Here is a 17,820-nt window from a genome sequence, read left to right on the forward strand (position 1 = left end):
CACATCATGTTCATGCACGTCGTTATATATGCATTAAACTATTGTGTATATTTTGTACTGTCAGAGTTCATCAGACTTTAGTTTAACACATGACAGGCGATTTCTGGTGTGGGTCAGATGAAACGTGGGCTGGTATTCAAACAATATCACAAGAGTAAATCCTTAATAAACTTTCAAGATAGTGTGTTAGCTGGGTTTATCACTCTGTGAACATCCAGGGTAATTTTGAGGCCTCCTTGTAGTAGTTAGTGACTACATCACTGAATAGCATACGGGAGGCCCGTCACACGCCATCCACTTCACCACTAACCGACCTGTTTTTTAGCCTGTTGTTTTAGTTTAATGAGAAAACACAGACCAACAATGGTAAGAAGCGTCGCACCACGCACCTGGGATCTTCATATAAAGGTTCAAGTTGGTAGATGAACTGTTTGCACACACACACACACACTCGCAAACCAACACACACCCACACACTCACACACACACACATACCTCTACATATTCTCTTCATACACTGAAGTCCTGAATATGTATGTAGATGTAGTACCTTCATTTTTCCTTTTCCTGAAACAGGACTAAAGACAAATTTATAAATATTGTCTTAATTTTTTTTTTTTTTACTTTTCATCTCACGTAAGTATGTCCGTAAGAGTTGTGTGTGGGTGTTTCGGTGTATTTCCATGAGTGTGCTGACAAATAGGTGATGGTGTGTTTGTGTGAAAGCGTTAGTGGTTCGTGGAATTGAGTGGATACTCACTAGAGGCGTGTGCTTACAATATCAGATTTAACAAAATGAACATATTTTAGACTAACCGACAGCGTGCAATTCTTAACATATGCGTGTATGAATGTGATTTAAGAATGAATGATGAAAGAAATAAGAGAAAGACAGCTGAAATGGAAATCAATGGTGAGGTAGACTCCTACATATATGCTACTTTAACCATTGCCGCATGTACAGTAGTTTTGTTCAGGACTGAATCAATGTTAATGATAATGTAATGAAAAATGTCAATAATAGGATTACATGGTCATAGATATTAATAAATAATTAAATCGAATTTATTTAAGTGATACACTGTCTATGTTACACGTATGTGCTAGTCAAGCTACATCCAGAAACAATCGTACTTAGATTAAAAAGAAGAAAAGATAATAATATTTTCTATTTTGATATGCGTTCATTATATATTGCTTTATCATGGATAACAAAAATAAACTATATGTAAATGGAACGATAACCCATCGTGTGATACCATCATTATTCAAGGCTTGTTACAAATGAAAATATTCTGACCAATATCAAGTCTGAGTACTTGACTATTCAGAGTGAAATAATGACCTGAAAACCAAGTGGTAATTTAATATCTGTTTCAGCTGCTTTTCACATAAGCTTGTTACCCAGTGCAGGAAATATACTTGTATAGCTGTCAATGCCTGTATGGATTAAGGGAGGCCAAACTTAATGTATATTTACATCTGATAATTGTGTAGTTTATAAGTTGCAATATAAAGGTATATTGACAGTATCATGTACAGTGGAACTTCGTTAACTCGAAGTCGACGGGACCACGAAAAAACTTCGAGTTATCCGAGTGTTCGAATTAAGCGAGTTATCGTTTTTGGTGAAAAGTTTGGTCAATATTTGTCAACATTATATAATCATTATAACTTCGCTCTGTCGCTCATCAGTTTAGTGTGAAAACTGGTCAATACATGTAAATATATATGTAATGTTTCGTTATGTCACTTGTAATTTGGTGTAGTTTTGCCGATATACAGTCACGATAAAGTTTCTTTCACTTAGTCACTTCAATAACGATCTGATATGCAAGTCATGTTTGCAAAAGGTAAACGATAAAACGGAATTCGACAAAATAACAAGTTATTAATGTCAAAACAAATAACCGTTTAAGTTTAACACAGATTGCATACAAAACGTAACAGAACCATTACCTTTTATTGGACATATATAGAATACTGTTTGATCGGCCTACTTACTTTTTATTGATAACCACACCATTTCCATGTGTATTAGCACCGGAAGTTGGGCTGCGCATGTGCGTATAAAATGTTACTGTAACTGAGTTGGCGTTTTATCCGATTTAATAGACAGCACTGACCGTTACAGTTGTACTCTGAACACCTCGGCAGTAATTACGCTATTGTTTCAGCAATTAAAGGATTTAATAGGCGCCGGTGACTGTGTCATTTCTACACCTGTAAAAACATCAGCCGGGTAGATCTACCGGTGTGTCAGAGATTAGTTCCGCTTGAGCGAACGGGTAGATGAGTTGTTGACTATCGTGTGTACTGATATCGGCGACCGCCTTGGGAAATTACCTGATGTAAGTAAAGCAGTACTTTTTATCACCAAGACTTGTTGTTATAAGATTCAACCGACAATTTCTTTTATGAATTTATGAAACACTTATAATAGCATGTAGGTTAGTAGTGCCGATATGTTCAGTATTACAAACGGAATTTAGCTCTTAAAAAATGTCGGCGTTTGCCACCGATCGACGAAAATTATACTTCGAGTTATTCGAACATTTCAAGTAGGATTTTTATTGTTGGGACCAAATTTTACTTCGTATTATCCGAGTTTTTCGAGTTATCCGAATTCGAATTATCCGAGTTTTTTTTACTAAGATAAAGAGAGAATTCGGCCGGGACCGGCGAGGTACTTCGAGTTAAGCGGGGTATTCGAGTTATCCGAGTTCGAGTTAACGAAGTTCCACTGTACATTGTATGTTATTTCAATTGTTAACCTCTGAGGTAGGCACATGTCTACGCTAACCTTCAAGTCTTATACAAAATATTACCATACAATGGGTACAATATCCTTAACTGATAGTGTAACTGTAAAATTAACATGATTTGATATATATTCATATGGCGGGTGCCTTCGGTGACAAAATATACGCTTAACCTTCCTGATCACATGGTCTTGTATTCCTTCCACATGACAATCGTTTGGATGTTTGTCCTTTCAAGTTTTCACATGGTCCCGATTCACAAAGCTTCACAATTTACGTATTTTAGTAAATATTTACAGTTTTTAAGTCTGTTTTACAAAAGTATTCGTAACGTTTTCGTATCATTCGACAAAATAGTACATTCTTCATGATGGTCATTCCTTTACATTATATCTTTGATAAAGCCTAACAAATTCAGTTTATCTGACGTCAACAAATTTAGATTAAATAGTATTTAATACGCTCGATATTTTATTGAAATGTCAAATATGGCTATACGATTACTCAATGAAACGAAGCTATTAAAAATATACTATCAAACATTTTCTCATGATCCGACCATCAAGTATTAATTACAGAATGTTGCTTTGCTAAACATAGCCCAGAGCTTGTATTTTCGAGAAACATATTTTACCTATATCTGTTTTGACAATGATATTATTATGCTCAGAAGGCTATCTAGTATTTGCCTGACTATAATCGCATGTTCATGATTAAGGTTTGGAGCATAGATTGTGGATATTCCTATATATACTAACATACTTATATGTAAATATCAGCTAGTTCATATTCTTATGACTTACATGTAATTGAATACAATGACGATTGATGTGATTCATAGAAATTGTTAAAGTGAAAATATTCATGTTCCATGGTTCAATAGATAAATAAAAATATAAAAAAGGCTATTCATGGAATTAAATAATTTTGAAAATGTTCCTAGCAATCAAGCAAAACCATGTCATATTCATTGTTGCTTCATCGGTATCAATGATGAAAAAGAAACCTTTAAAAGGTAGCCTTAGACAAATACATGTCGGTTTGTCTTTAATATAGCATAACAGGAGCGATTCCGCTAGGTTTGTGGTAAGTGTTGTACTTACATTAAGTAACACTTATATTACATAATTTAATCACGCGTGCTTGATTGGTTTTAATGAACTGTCTGACTCTCAATGACATGCTAGCAATCATAACGGTATCGCATATATAACCCTGTGTATATGGCTATAAAATATGTATCGCTCCTGAAATGATTGTATAAGAGGTATAAGCACACATCAAACCAGTTGCTAATCAGATACAGTAATCAAACTATTTCATCTTCAGTGATGCTACTAGGGCCTAAATTGTTGATATATAGGAAATGCAAAATGCAACTCAAAACAAGTTGAAGCAATGCCAAAACCAGAAGAGGAAAAGCAATTGCAGATAATTCAATAAATATCATAATTTGCAAAACTGGATTTCGAATGAAATCAAGCTGTAGTTCAACATGAAAGATAAATAATGTATTTTGTCAGTTGACATTACAAGGAGGTAATCGGTAACAATAAATATAATTGATTACAACATTAAAAAAAAACAAAAAACCGGAAAACCCAGGGAGAAGTGTATACCTGACGGCATTATATATCAGAGTGAAAGTCTTCATACAAACCGAAAGCGACCAGAACATTAATACCTCAGCTTTAGAGTAAATTATCGCTACTCACGTGTTGCCTTGTGTAGTCAGCTTAATTTGAGCGGAATATATACCAAATGAAAGATGTTTATGTGTTGGTCTTGTTTTTCTGGTCGTACTTAAAGAGCACTCGAAACAATAAAAGTATTTAGACCAGACGCCATCGGATACAGCTGAACATCAAAACTTCATACAGGAACAAGACAAGTGGCTTTATCATTCAATCAACTAAAGATTATATATATGTAGGAGGGTTGTTTGATGTTTTCATCACAATATCGTTTATGATTGATTTGGGAACGAAGAATAAGCCGACATGGTTTGGCGTGTCATTTAAATGCATCTACAAGGCATCTGTTTTACTCAATTATGCTCCATATATTTATTTTCTAGCCAAGCACAACCGTACATAAATATTGTATGGAATTAGATAATAGCCCTTTTTCGCTAGATGTGGACGCCTTGCATATAACCAGTGTAACCCCTTGAATTTTAATAGTATATGCATTAAACAATTTCAACTTTCAACGAAAGATTGAATGTTGTAGTTTTTGCCGAAGTAAGTCGAGGTCCAGTAAAGAACTGTACAAGGAATGCTGTACAAGAAATGTATAACCGGTTGTTCGATTTCTGCCAAAACATGCTTTTCTACTTTACCACATTGCTGCTTTGAAAGGGCATGTGTATGTTAATGCAAGGGTTATTTTACTGAGCATATTTGCTGAATTATTTCCAAGGGTCTCCATAATCTTGAGATAAGTATAAGATGATACCAGGAAATCAAAGTCACTGCGATCTATGTTTTTGACATTCATGAAAGAAATGTTTCTAGGACACTTTCCTATAGTTTTTTTCACAAATGATACAGAAAGAGGTCACATTTGACATATCCATCAGAATTTGACAGGGTATATTTCATTCCCTTCATCGAAAAAGCCCCGAAAAATATATCTTTGTATTAGTATTTAACTTTGCCGTGACAAATAGGTTAAAAAGGAGCTAATAGACGTTAATATTTTACAAGAGAGTGATCCGGGATGCAGTGAATAGGTAAGAATATAACGAGGAAGCGGATATATCAATTGACCTCTACTCAAAATATAGATATCTTCTTATAATAAAGACACTGATTGAATATTAAAGGTTGAGTATTGAAAATTAGTTTTAGTAAATGCTATCTTTGTTATTTCTTTATAAACAGTTGATACACTGGGTGGTTATTTATTGGCAATAAACCTTAATTTTTGATATTTTTACAATTACCCAAGAAAGAAACACGACTTTAGAAATGCAACGTAACATCATAATTATATGAGTAGAATAATTTAACCATATCATGATTTCCCTACTCTTAAGTACCAAACTTGACTCCGAATAAAGGATCAGAGAACACCAAGAGGAAGAGAAAACCTCAACTGAAATGGACGGCTGGACGCTGTACCTGACTTATCTAAATTCAGTGAACAATCCTTGAATACAATGTCTGATGAATACCACTGAACGAATATAGACAAGGGGATTCAGTTCTGACAGGTAATAATGCATCGTGGTAAGACTTTGATCTAGTGTACAGTAATGGATTTTGTTATTGGAAATAGCAGTTTTGACAGTCGAACAACAGAAGAAGAATGTTGATTGATATTTTACTCAAACAGAGTTCAAAAGTTTATATATGATGTACGTTTACTTTTGGGGTGTTTGGCAGGTTTTATTTTGTGATTAGTGTGAATTAATCAGCTTTAGAGGAAAGCTTGCAGATGTTGTTGTTCTATAGGCACCGAGTGTTGGTCACAACCTCCGATGATGGATAGGATCAACTTTTCCATAGATGAGTTCCGTGCTGACCAATACACAGAGGAATAATAATCAGATTTGGCCCTGATAAGCGATCGATAGAACCGGAACAGGGCACCTCGACCAGCGCCTCTATATGCGTACGTATTATAACATACAGTATACAATTAATTTTTCTTTGCTTTCATGGTAAATACTCAAATGTGATTGGTCGAAAAATTCTTTTCATTCTTCTATGAAAGAAATTTCGAGAATGGCGCGAAAAATGTGATGTCACAATACGACAATTGACGTTGCGTATTGATTTGAGAAAGAGAATCCCATTTAAAACCAGTAAAATTGTACATAAAACATGTTTTAAATCAGAAAATCATTTTCAAAAATTAATTATAAGCGTTGATGTCAATTATTTTTTAGTTTCATCGGGGTATGAAACCCCGATGAAACTAGAAAAAAAAAGACATCACTGCTTAAATAAATTTAGGATACTTTGTTTTATTTGAAAAATATATAGCACAGATCTTGAGAGCATGACGAATTAAGCAAAGGACATATCGTATGGGACCCTCTCTTTACAAAGATGTCATTTTTTTAAAAGACAATATCTTTATTATTCATTATTATGAAAAAAGTATACTTGTAAATATGGGATATTGTTTGTACTTTAAGATGCCTTAAAGTATACAGATTTTCTTAATTACATAAATCTTAATGATTTTTTTTCAAAAAATATAAATCAGCATGTCAAATACGAAACGATGATCAACACGTAAAAACTGTCCAGACATTTTTTACCGTCAAAGCACTTACAAAATGACAAACAGACCAAAGTTCTTTTTTGAAAGTTAATTTCCTGTCTAATCAAAACATCTGGTATTCTTTATTTATCCCTTAAAGGTGTTTCAACTCCATCAAAAATATAATAGGTTATTGCCACCCCTCCCCCGAAAACAATGATTTTTTTCCTGTTATATTTTGTAGCGCTGGCCTGATTTTGCCTATGGTAACATACCTACAGCAATTTTCCAATGGAAATTTGCCTTCGGTAATATTAAAACAGCAGCTTGTCTATGGGAATATCTGAATTATACTTTGGCAGCGCCGAGTTTGATGCAGTATAATGAGTGTTTTAGACAAATTATATCAAATTCACTTCAGTCAAGTCCAGAAAATGTATATTTGAGTATTTTTTGAAGTGGAAAGAAGACTTAATTAGTTATACTTTAACATCGCTGAATTTAATGCAGCTAATTGGTGTTAGAAATGCAATGCCAGGAATTTTCAGGTACAATGTGTTATCGATAATATGTTCTTAAGGCCGACATTCTTCAAGCTTTGATTTTTATGTGCTTCACAAAACATTAATTCTAACGAGTAATAAACTTTTGGCTTGATATGGAATCATATTGAAAAGATGGCAAAAAATGTATGTGAATTCAATTAATCTCCAGCATCACAGATACATACAGTGTACATATAAATATCGTATAGTTCAAACAAAACCAAATAATCCTCTTAAACAGACATTCTAAAATGTACCTATCTATACTGGAAGCATCTCAATAATAGACCATCCATCCCCGTGGGGAACACAGGCGTGTAGCAGTTTTATGACTCCTGGAGATAACTTTGAACTTAGTTCCTCTTTTATTAATCATGGCGATATTTAAATGCGTCAGGATGATAAAGCTGAATTTTATTAGTACGGATTTGTTCAGATACCTGGTTCTTACACTCCAGCTGTACAAAATAATGTATGTACAGTAAAGTGGGACGCGGGTGATTCTGGCATGAGTTTACAGGCTGCCGTTAATACAAAACACTGATTTCATACCAAGATTGTTTTATTATAATATTTTGTATTATTATTTATTGTAGTTTTGTTTCTTTGTTTAAATATTATTACCATACACATACACAAGGGTCAGCATTTGTGTCTGGGTTCATGAGTGTAAAACACAGAAGTATTATATCATATCTATTAAACAGAATTGTGATCTATATTCAATCGCTGGGAATTTTCGTTCAACATTATTAATTGATGTTATTTTGCAAAAACTAAACATTTCATTGAATACCTTGTACTTTGAATTCAAAATGATGAATTATTAATGTTGAAAAATCACGGATGTCGAAAGTTCTTAAATATAAACCACACCCAAAATATTACATTGCATATAACGATTAAATCAAGACTGACGGAACGCCAAAGTGCATCCTGTATTTTAAAAATATAATCATACGTTTGTTAGTTACATTTCATGAATGATATGTAACGACGTATTTATATAATGCTTAAAATACAGTGTGCAGGTGCATTATCATAAATAAACCTTGCACCAATCCCTCGATAACAATCACACTTTAAGATATCAAAACGAATGTTTTCGACGGAATTCAGGGACTTATCAAAACATCCCAGTAATACATAGATAATTTAGTAAGATGCCTGATAAATCACGAACTTCATGTTAGTCAGGTTTTATATTTGTGTGGTAGTTTGTAAAGTTTAGTTTTGGCCGACACTTCCGTCATGATAAATTCTTACTCTCAATTATGATTAAAGGGGCATCCCATCGTGCAGTTTGACTCTCAAGATAAACCAACGTTTTTCGAGTATTAAGTCCCGAAAATTCTTAACTCGACCCGAAGTATCACTAATTACAGCAAAGACATATGGTATTTGTATGCGATAGGCTGTTTCCCTGTACATTTCGGCGTTACTTTCATTATTTGTAGTCACAAAAATTCACATAATCATCATTCGGACATATACATGTATCAATAAAAAATGTACATTTTTCTGATGTCCGATGGAAGGAATACCCCTTTAAGCTGCAGGCAGAAATAGCTCGGCACTCCCGCCATTTTCATAATGACATTAACTATTGATTCTAGGAGACTTCCCAATGTCTGACAGCTTGACATCTCTGTGTAATTACTGTGTTAAAACAAATCTGTATTGACAGCTAATGTCATAAATTTGGATATAAATAAAATAAAAAGCACAAAAACCTTCCTGGCATAGTATATGTATTTAGAAAACAAAGTGCTTTAAATATCCATTCGTAATGATTCTTTACATCATGTGGTGTAACATATTTGTAGGCATACGACGAAAGCGTGTTCATTAAAGAGTTAGAATAATTCATCTAAAAAAGTACAAATAATTATCATTATTCCTTTAACCAATTTCAATCGTCGACACTTACTTTTTATTGAAATCTCTTGCAGATCAACAAATATATCACGCATATAGTGGTGTTAGGAATATAATATAAAAGAAATTTCGATTAAGTGTTCAAATTTGAGAAATTTCTAGTTCAAAATGGAAAAATAATTTATAGTTACTAAGTTATCAACAATTATTTTAGTATATAATTATATATGAATTTTTTTAGAAATATCAAATATGAAAATTTAAGACCTTTGATCTGGTCAATATGGTGTTATACCGACCTGTCAGTATCTGAAATCATCATGATAATAGCGATTGACCTCATAAAAGGTCATTTATTCAAAAATAATTACCCACGTTCTATTTAATAAAACACTGTCCTTTACCCGATAAGCATAAACATGATACCATAATATTGTTTTGATATGTAATTATCTGCACTTAAAGAAATTCTTTTGTTTTAAACAAAACAACTTATATAAATTAAAGAAATATCAATATGTACACATTGAATATAACTTACAGAATTTGTATGATCAGTCTTCTATTTCAAGCAGACAAGAATTATTGTGTTGGTTCTCAATAATGAAAATATAACCTTCTACACAAGTGTTAAAACGAGACACATATTTTCTCAAAAATATTATTCGTATTACATTTATTTTGACAAGATATTATATATTATAACATCTAATACCTCTTTTAAACAAAACCTACGACTCCTCTTCGTGTTCTCAGATGCGTTCATTGTTCCTTAAACAATTGCCATCATAGTTTAGAATGACATTTACCTTAAGGTCCTACTTCACGACATAGTTGAAGGATGAGGTTCGCATTTATGTTATTCCTCTGTTGTTCACTTTTAACCTAGCAATACCCTCCCTGTCGTAAGGGTCTCAAACGTCGGTTCGTTGTTCTTTTCCCTTTGTTCTAATGATAGGAAAACACAACCTTTGAATCTGAATGATGGTACTGCTGAATATGATCATAATGACGACGATGACGAAGACAACGATTACCCCTCATTGCTATTGGTATTTTGATTTTTTCCACTTGTTCTGAAGAAGGGAAAACACAACCTTTGAATGTAAATATGATCATTTTGACCGTAATGACGATGACGATGACGACAACGATGATCATCATTATAACACACATACTTTACGGAGTTCCTTTCTGAAGTGGTCGTCAAGGAAACCGTATATAAAAGGATTGACGACATTGTTAACAATAAATAAGGTATATAGAAACCGGAAACCGACGAGTTCGTCAGAAGTCATTGTTGTCCAAAATCGTTCATTCATTGTTTCAAACGTCATAAGTACAACCTTTGGCCCAAACGTCAAAATATAGATACCGGTTATTAGCATGAACATCAAGGTCAACCTTAAACCTTTCCTATCTGTCTTTTGGCTATGTACACTGTCACGTCCATTCCGACCAGATTCGAAGTCAGACGCGATTCTCTCAATAATCCTTGTCGCACAGCAGTATTTCTGCAGAAAATTTGACTTACTTTCTTTGCAATTTTGCCCATCGCCTGCTGGATTAAAAGATGGTATATTGTTTGAATCACACTGAGAAGTGCGCATGCGCTGATGTCGGATTGCATGACGTTTGAAATGTTTACATATCACTTTTCCAATTCTTGCATACATAATAGTTAGAGCAATGAAACGTAGCATTACGTAGTCAAATAGCATTGCTTTATAGAATAATTCCCACACTTGACGGCCGCCATGTTGTACGGCATTTACACACCGCCAGCCCGTAAGGTTATAAGCAGGATTGAATACAGGAACTGACCCGTAAACAAACAGGGCTGGAATGGCGATCAAGGTGCTTACGACACACAACAAGACCAACGCAATCCGCTTCCAATAGAGTGTCATCTGTGTTCCAAACGGAAAACAAATCTTCAGGAACCTATCCACAGCGATGATGACGAGTAAATCAGCTGAAAGCGTTGCAAATAGAACTCCAAGGAATGCCACCATTTTACAGCCGATATCACTCTCAAACTTAAGAGGGTGAAGGTTAGCGTACACCCCTGAGCCTGCACATATCACACAAGAGATCATGTCAACGAGTGCCAAGATTGGAATGAAAAATCGCTCTTTGCTAGGGGTTCGAATTCTCCACCAGTATACGTAGATAACTGAAAGGTTTCCGAAACATCCGACAACCAAATATAACACTAGCATTACTGTCAGCGGTACAAGTATTCCTGCCACGGCATCATTCCACTGATCAAGTGTCAAAGTCACGTTTAATCCGCTACTGTTCCGAAACATTTTTGTTGTTGTAGTTATATTTGGTGCCTTCCTTGTTTGTCTGTTTCCGGTTGTTGTATCATACACTGTATAAGACTTTGTCTATGAAGAGGATGATGCTCATAGGCTTGACTGCTAACACGTATTGATATACAATATATAGACCCGGCCTCTCATCCAATCTATCGTCAGACCTCTAATTGCCCCGAGACGTTGTTGATGAAATTATCCCTATTGCTTTCGGTACAAATGCACATCAAAGACATAACACGACGCCCACGAGCATATTAGATTATGTCATATAACGTATATCCTCGCTGGCCACCATTCTATTATATATATCTTCACTGCAAAATGTTGTAACATTTATAATCATTACTAGCGCTAAATATAATTTTCTAGACGATTCACGTCACTTGAATCTGGACAGTTACTTCGCCAGCATGCTCACAAGTGTAGAAACAGCTGTGAGAAAAGTTTAACACATGTTGTTAATTGATTGTAGAATATAAACAATCCTTTATCGTGTTTACTAGTCACAAATGAATATCCCATTTACCTACGTCAACAACAAGCAAAACGAACAACTGCACCCAAAATAAAACTTAAGCAATGTTCTATAGAAACACGTCGTTAGCAATAGTAATGCTTACGTCCAAACGCAACCGAGTTTCTCAGTCAAAACTCGAGTGCTGTGGTCATATGATGTTTAAAAGGGCCAATCAATGGGCTGGATTTAATCCCTCCACAGCTATCACTGTTACAGGTCGATATATGTAACAAAGTTATCCAATACCACTTAAGTTAATTACGACATGTTCCATTCGTACCACAACATCATAATACCTAGCAATGGAAATGGCCTCTCCTTTATCTGTTTCACTGCCTTATCAGCCGCTGAAGCAATAGACAGGAAGCACACGCATTACATCCCATTGTCTTTATGCCTGGTCACGACACGGCTCAACCCATGACAATACAACGCATATAAATGACGAAAAGTCGCTTTTCTCCAAGGAGTGACACATTACGATTTATTGCATATAGACGTTATTTCTGAAAGCTGAATGGTTCTCCTGGGTGTTCCTTGAGAATCCTTAATGCTTTGTTGGTATTCCATTTTCGAAAATCCTATTAGAAAATGTAAATTAATTGCGCATGGGTATTTCATGATTTTGTCGCAAAAGGTTATCGCTAGAGCAGTCCGTACAAAGGGATTTACAGTAATACTAATTTAGAAATGGAACATGTTGTTCGGTTTCAACAAGCTGGTAGGTTTTTTATACCTAGAGCAATAGAACTGGTCTATCTTTTCGGTAAAGAGCTTGGGAGACTCGATAGCCTATCTACATAGTTGGCCTCTAGGATACTAAAGTGACGTCTCTAATCTAGATTTACAGTAATAATGTATATATACATACAGAATTTCCTAAACACAAGATCAGATCACGTTCACACATAATTGACCTATTGAATGTATATGTGCGATTAATACGATTGATTAGCTCCTGTAAGTACACAATGTTAGACATTCCCGATGGGGAAAAAACTCATTATCGTTCATTGTTTCATCATACCGCTAAGGTCCTTCAAGCACTTCCGTGGTCGTTCGCACATTCTGAGGCACAAATAAGATGTCGTAAAGAACTGAGTTATTGTTGTGTTAGGGTCCAGCAGGATGATCAATCCCTGAATTCGTGACACAGCTTGTTGTTTTGGTAATTAGAGTATATCATGATAGAACACCGTGATAACTGCCTTGAGGAATCAAAATAGACCTAAGGAAACACACATTACAGTAATAAGAATGTATATATCACACAACCTCGCGCCTCTTTATTAAAGATGCTGCGACGGCACTATGGATGTGATGTACGTATTACTCGTAGTATTTGTAGAAAACAACGACACGTGCAGTCTTAATCGTGATTAAGGGATCACACATGCCCAATCCTGGTAATGTTTCCATGATAATATCTGCTAACTTCACCAACTCACCTTACGATACATATTTCCTCCTTGCGTGTGTAATGGATGCAAGACTTTATCAGAATTCAAGCGGAGTTGGTAAAAAGCTTTTTGTATGAAATTAGTCCATTTCGTGATTAGTATACAGGGTATTGCCAAGGTAACACAGCACGCTTGCACGCAATCGTCACGTGATTAGCTGTTTTTATTACCACGTACATGAAAATAAACATGTTCCATTAAACATGATATAATGTTTTATAAAGAACTAACAAATCGAAAGCCGATGGTTGTATCCTGCACGCATCCGAGGTATAGCTCATGTGAGCTTCATATGATTATTACGTTGGTTTTGCTATGTGAATAATTGTTTATCCGATAATTTGGACCACGTGGTATTTCATATAGTTTCCTCCAATGCATAGCTCTTTATATTGATTGGCTATAAGGTAACAATCCAGGAATATCCAAAAGTTTATTTTCATTCCTCACAGCAAATATCACTATTGCAGTTTTCATGTCAACACCAGCGTTCATTTTTTTTTTAGTTTTTTTGTTTAGAAATACCATTCCAAGGTACAAGTCCTGCCACTGATATTTTGAGGAATGATGTGTAGCGCTTCTGACTTAATGATTGTGATGCATGTCTAAGCAAACAGATGTATATGATAAAGTTTATTAGACACAGCTGGAAGCTGAGAGCTGAAATCAGTGGTCGTCTTGTCGTGAAGTTGGCCGTAAAATGAATAATCGCCGCAGGAATAAACGAAGACACACACCTACTCAAGGCTTGTGAACTGTGTAAGTACACAAAAAAAGAATTACCAGGATTCGCTACTAAAAAACACTGAGCGGTAAATGCCCCTCGTCAGGCTTCAAAATTGTATCTGAATCAAGAAAACTTTGTAAGGGCAGGATGCCAATGAATAACACGGCAGCTGGGGAGAAGTGGGTCCAAAACCTCAGAGATTCATAAAGCTAAACTCAGCTCATCAGAATGCATTATAATTCTTAACCGTCCCATGTGCAGCTCTCTGGGACCATGAACTCATAAGGTCGGATTATCTAAGGCCCCCTAATTAAGGTTTTAATTCCAAAGGCCCGATTCTCAGATGACCAATTACACGAAAGTTCAATTCCGTCCTCGTGGACACATATATCGAAAAGTCCGCTATATAAAAGTTTCCATTCTCCGAAGTCCCATCACTCCAAGCTCACTACAATATATGAAGGCACATAAGTCCTCTCTAACGATGACCCGATCGTTTGAAGTACCTTTGATACAAAGGTTAATTGCAGATAATTTATGGAATATTCAAATAGTCATAGATTTACAGATAGATGACCTAGTTACAGAGAAGCCATTACTACAATTCATTAGATTGATTAAATCCAGATTGGCCAACCGGATTAAAAGATCTGAGTTAAGGTTTGTCGAAAAACATTTTTACGGATGTTCGAGATGGCGCATTTTTACGAAACACAATGACAATGTTTGTTCCAGAGCTAACGCATCCATTGCAATGCTCAGATATGTATCAACGTGACATAAAACCGATGACAGGTTCTATTAGTGAGTGTCATTCCATCATTATAAATATTTTTACCCATCAATTACCCATACAGTAATGTGGCATGGTGTAAATATCCCATTTCCCATTTCCCATTATAATTATTAATTCATAAATCTATAAGATTTTATTATCTATCCGAATAACACCCACACGCATAAGCTATCGACATTCGTGACCGACATCTTGTGTTGGCAAGAAGATTGGGAATGTCAACTGTCGGGGTGAGAATTATGGTAGGGTTATATTTCAATTCAATGTCAGAGAACCTATTAGATGCCTAGTAACAAGCCTTTGCAAGTCAGTTTATTCTGTTAATGTTCGGTGAATTCCGTTAACAAGAGTTTCCGTACCCATGTATAGCGGAATCAAATTACCAGTATTGTAGTTGTAACCATTCCGGAAACTAAAGCCTGTTTTCTGAACAATTTGGGGCGTTATTTCCGGTGCAACTCTTCTGTTTGATACAGCATGAGTACTAACACTTGTTAGGTCAAATGTAGCGTTTATTTTATCAGCTTATATTCACTATATAGCCCTCTTTGATCTCGTACATTATAGAAAAAAACAAAAAGGTGCATTTTTATCATGAAAATAAAGACAGTTATTACATTTACAAAATAATTGATTATCACTCTTCCTGCTCAGTAGATCACTAGTGGATTAATGTAATAATTAATGCTATACGGAGATCTGTATCATAATATTTACGGGTACTATATCAATAAGATATATCTACGATATATCATATTGTTTCTTCTGTCTACTTACATCACAGTATAATAAGTTAAGAAACAAGTACAAAATAATCTACCATTTTTCTCCTTTCCCCTTTCAGTTTTCCCATGAATACACTTTTTACTCTATCATATACTTATCATGTCCACACTATACCTGTATAGCGTACATTTGAACAATGCCTTATCTCGACTAATTAAGCACATCCTCACAATATACCATTGTACAGCGTACTGCACAAACGTACAAAATTACTTCGCATGATAGTAGATAACCCCTCATAAAAAACATATTCCTTACAATATACCAATTTACAATGTATGATACGAACATACAAACTGTACAACGTAAATACCTAATACTGTGCATACGATAATTATCTCCCCTGATTAACCAAATATATATTATACTGTATTTGATTACCTCCCCTGTTTTTACTTTCTTATCAATATTGTCGACAACGACAGGTACTGTCGACAGTAAAGTACCTTATCACAAAAGACCTAATCAGATCGAGCCGCTTAACGGTGTATTTACATAAACCCTCATGGATGCCGTTGGGTCCATCAGTAAATATTGTCAGAAGCATTTAACAAGTTAAAGCGCCATTATATCTCGAGGTGAGTGGGCATATACTTAACTCGAGGGAAATTATTTATAGTGTTTGTTTTGATGAACCGTTTTTTTCCCAGAACTGCACCGTAAAGTACGAAGGGAATTCTAGTTATAATTAATAGTAGAACCCAAGGAGGTTACACAGATTTAATTATCTTGCAAAGTGCAGGTGCTCAATTACTTAATGTAAGCACAATTAGATAATTGAAAACAGCATTCAATGTCGTGATAGAAGATTCTTTTCATCCATTTTTTAACCTTGTTTTTGCTCCTGATATTATTTTAACTTCATAAATCTGAAAAGACGTTTTTTTTTTCTGTATGTTCCGCGATTTATTCCCGATGGGGAATGTTTGATTTATAATTCCACTCACGTCAGCCGAATTGAACTCGCGGATTAGATAGTCTTTTGAAAATAAAAAGAGCAAAAAAATAAGACAAAATATAAAAAAAAAACATGCAGTATTTTAATGCTTATATTTCATATTAATCTAGCATACATCCAGTTGATATATGCCAATATATAGGATCACTCATTTTCGGTACAGGTTCAATCACAATTGAGATACATGTGCCTGTTCATGGCGAGATTGTAATTAGATTTTATACTAAAACATTATGTGACGCGTTAATCTGGTATACTTGGTTTTCTGTTGATTTTTTCCTCAAAGGTGACATTATTTCCATTTGTTTTTTGTTTTTTTTTGCTTTACAGACAAACGCTTGTTGACAGAGAAATAATTGGTTTTAAAGTCACCCATCAGCTTGTAAAATAATTCAAAATGTTTGGCTTGATACTAAACACAACTGACTCTGAATGAAATAGTTTTGGGAAGTTAACATGAAGTGTTTGTGATAGAAGGAATGCTGGTTGTCTGTGATATTAGTTTTAGTTATTCAGATGTTTAGCAGCAAGCGACCCTGTAGTAGCAGCTCTTAATAATGCCGTACATACCTATTACTCTAGGGGTTCAGCCAAGGGTTTACGAGGGATGTTTTGTAGCATGTGCCTGTTTCATGTTGTAATGGCGGTCCATTTTCCGGGCTGAGAAATGGTAAGCTGTATCGTGTCATGTGATTGGTCGAGGCTTTTGCGCTGAAGCCAGTTGCTGAGCAATCGGAAGTCCCCGGGTATACTTAAGTATGCAAGGAACTTTTATTAGCCGAAAAAAACAACAACAAAAAACAAAAAACATACAACACAAAAAAAAAAAAAAAAAAAAAAGCATTTATCTAG

This window comes from Pecten maximus, chromosome 3 (genome assembly GCF_902652985.1).
Source record: "Pecten maximus chromosome 3, xPecMax1.1, whole genome shotgun sequence".
NCBI classification, from domain to species: Eukaryota; Metazoa; Mollusca; class Bivalvia; order Pectinida; family Pectinidae; genus Pecten; species Pecten maximus.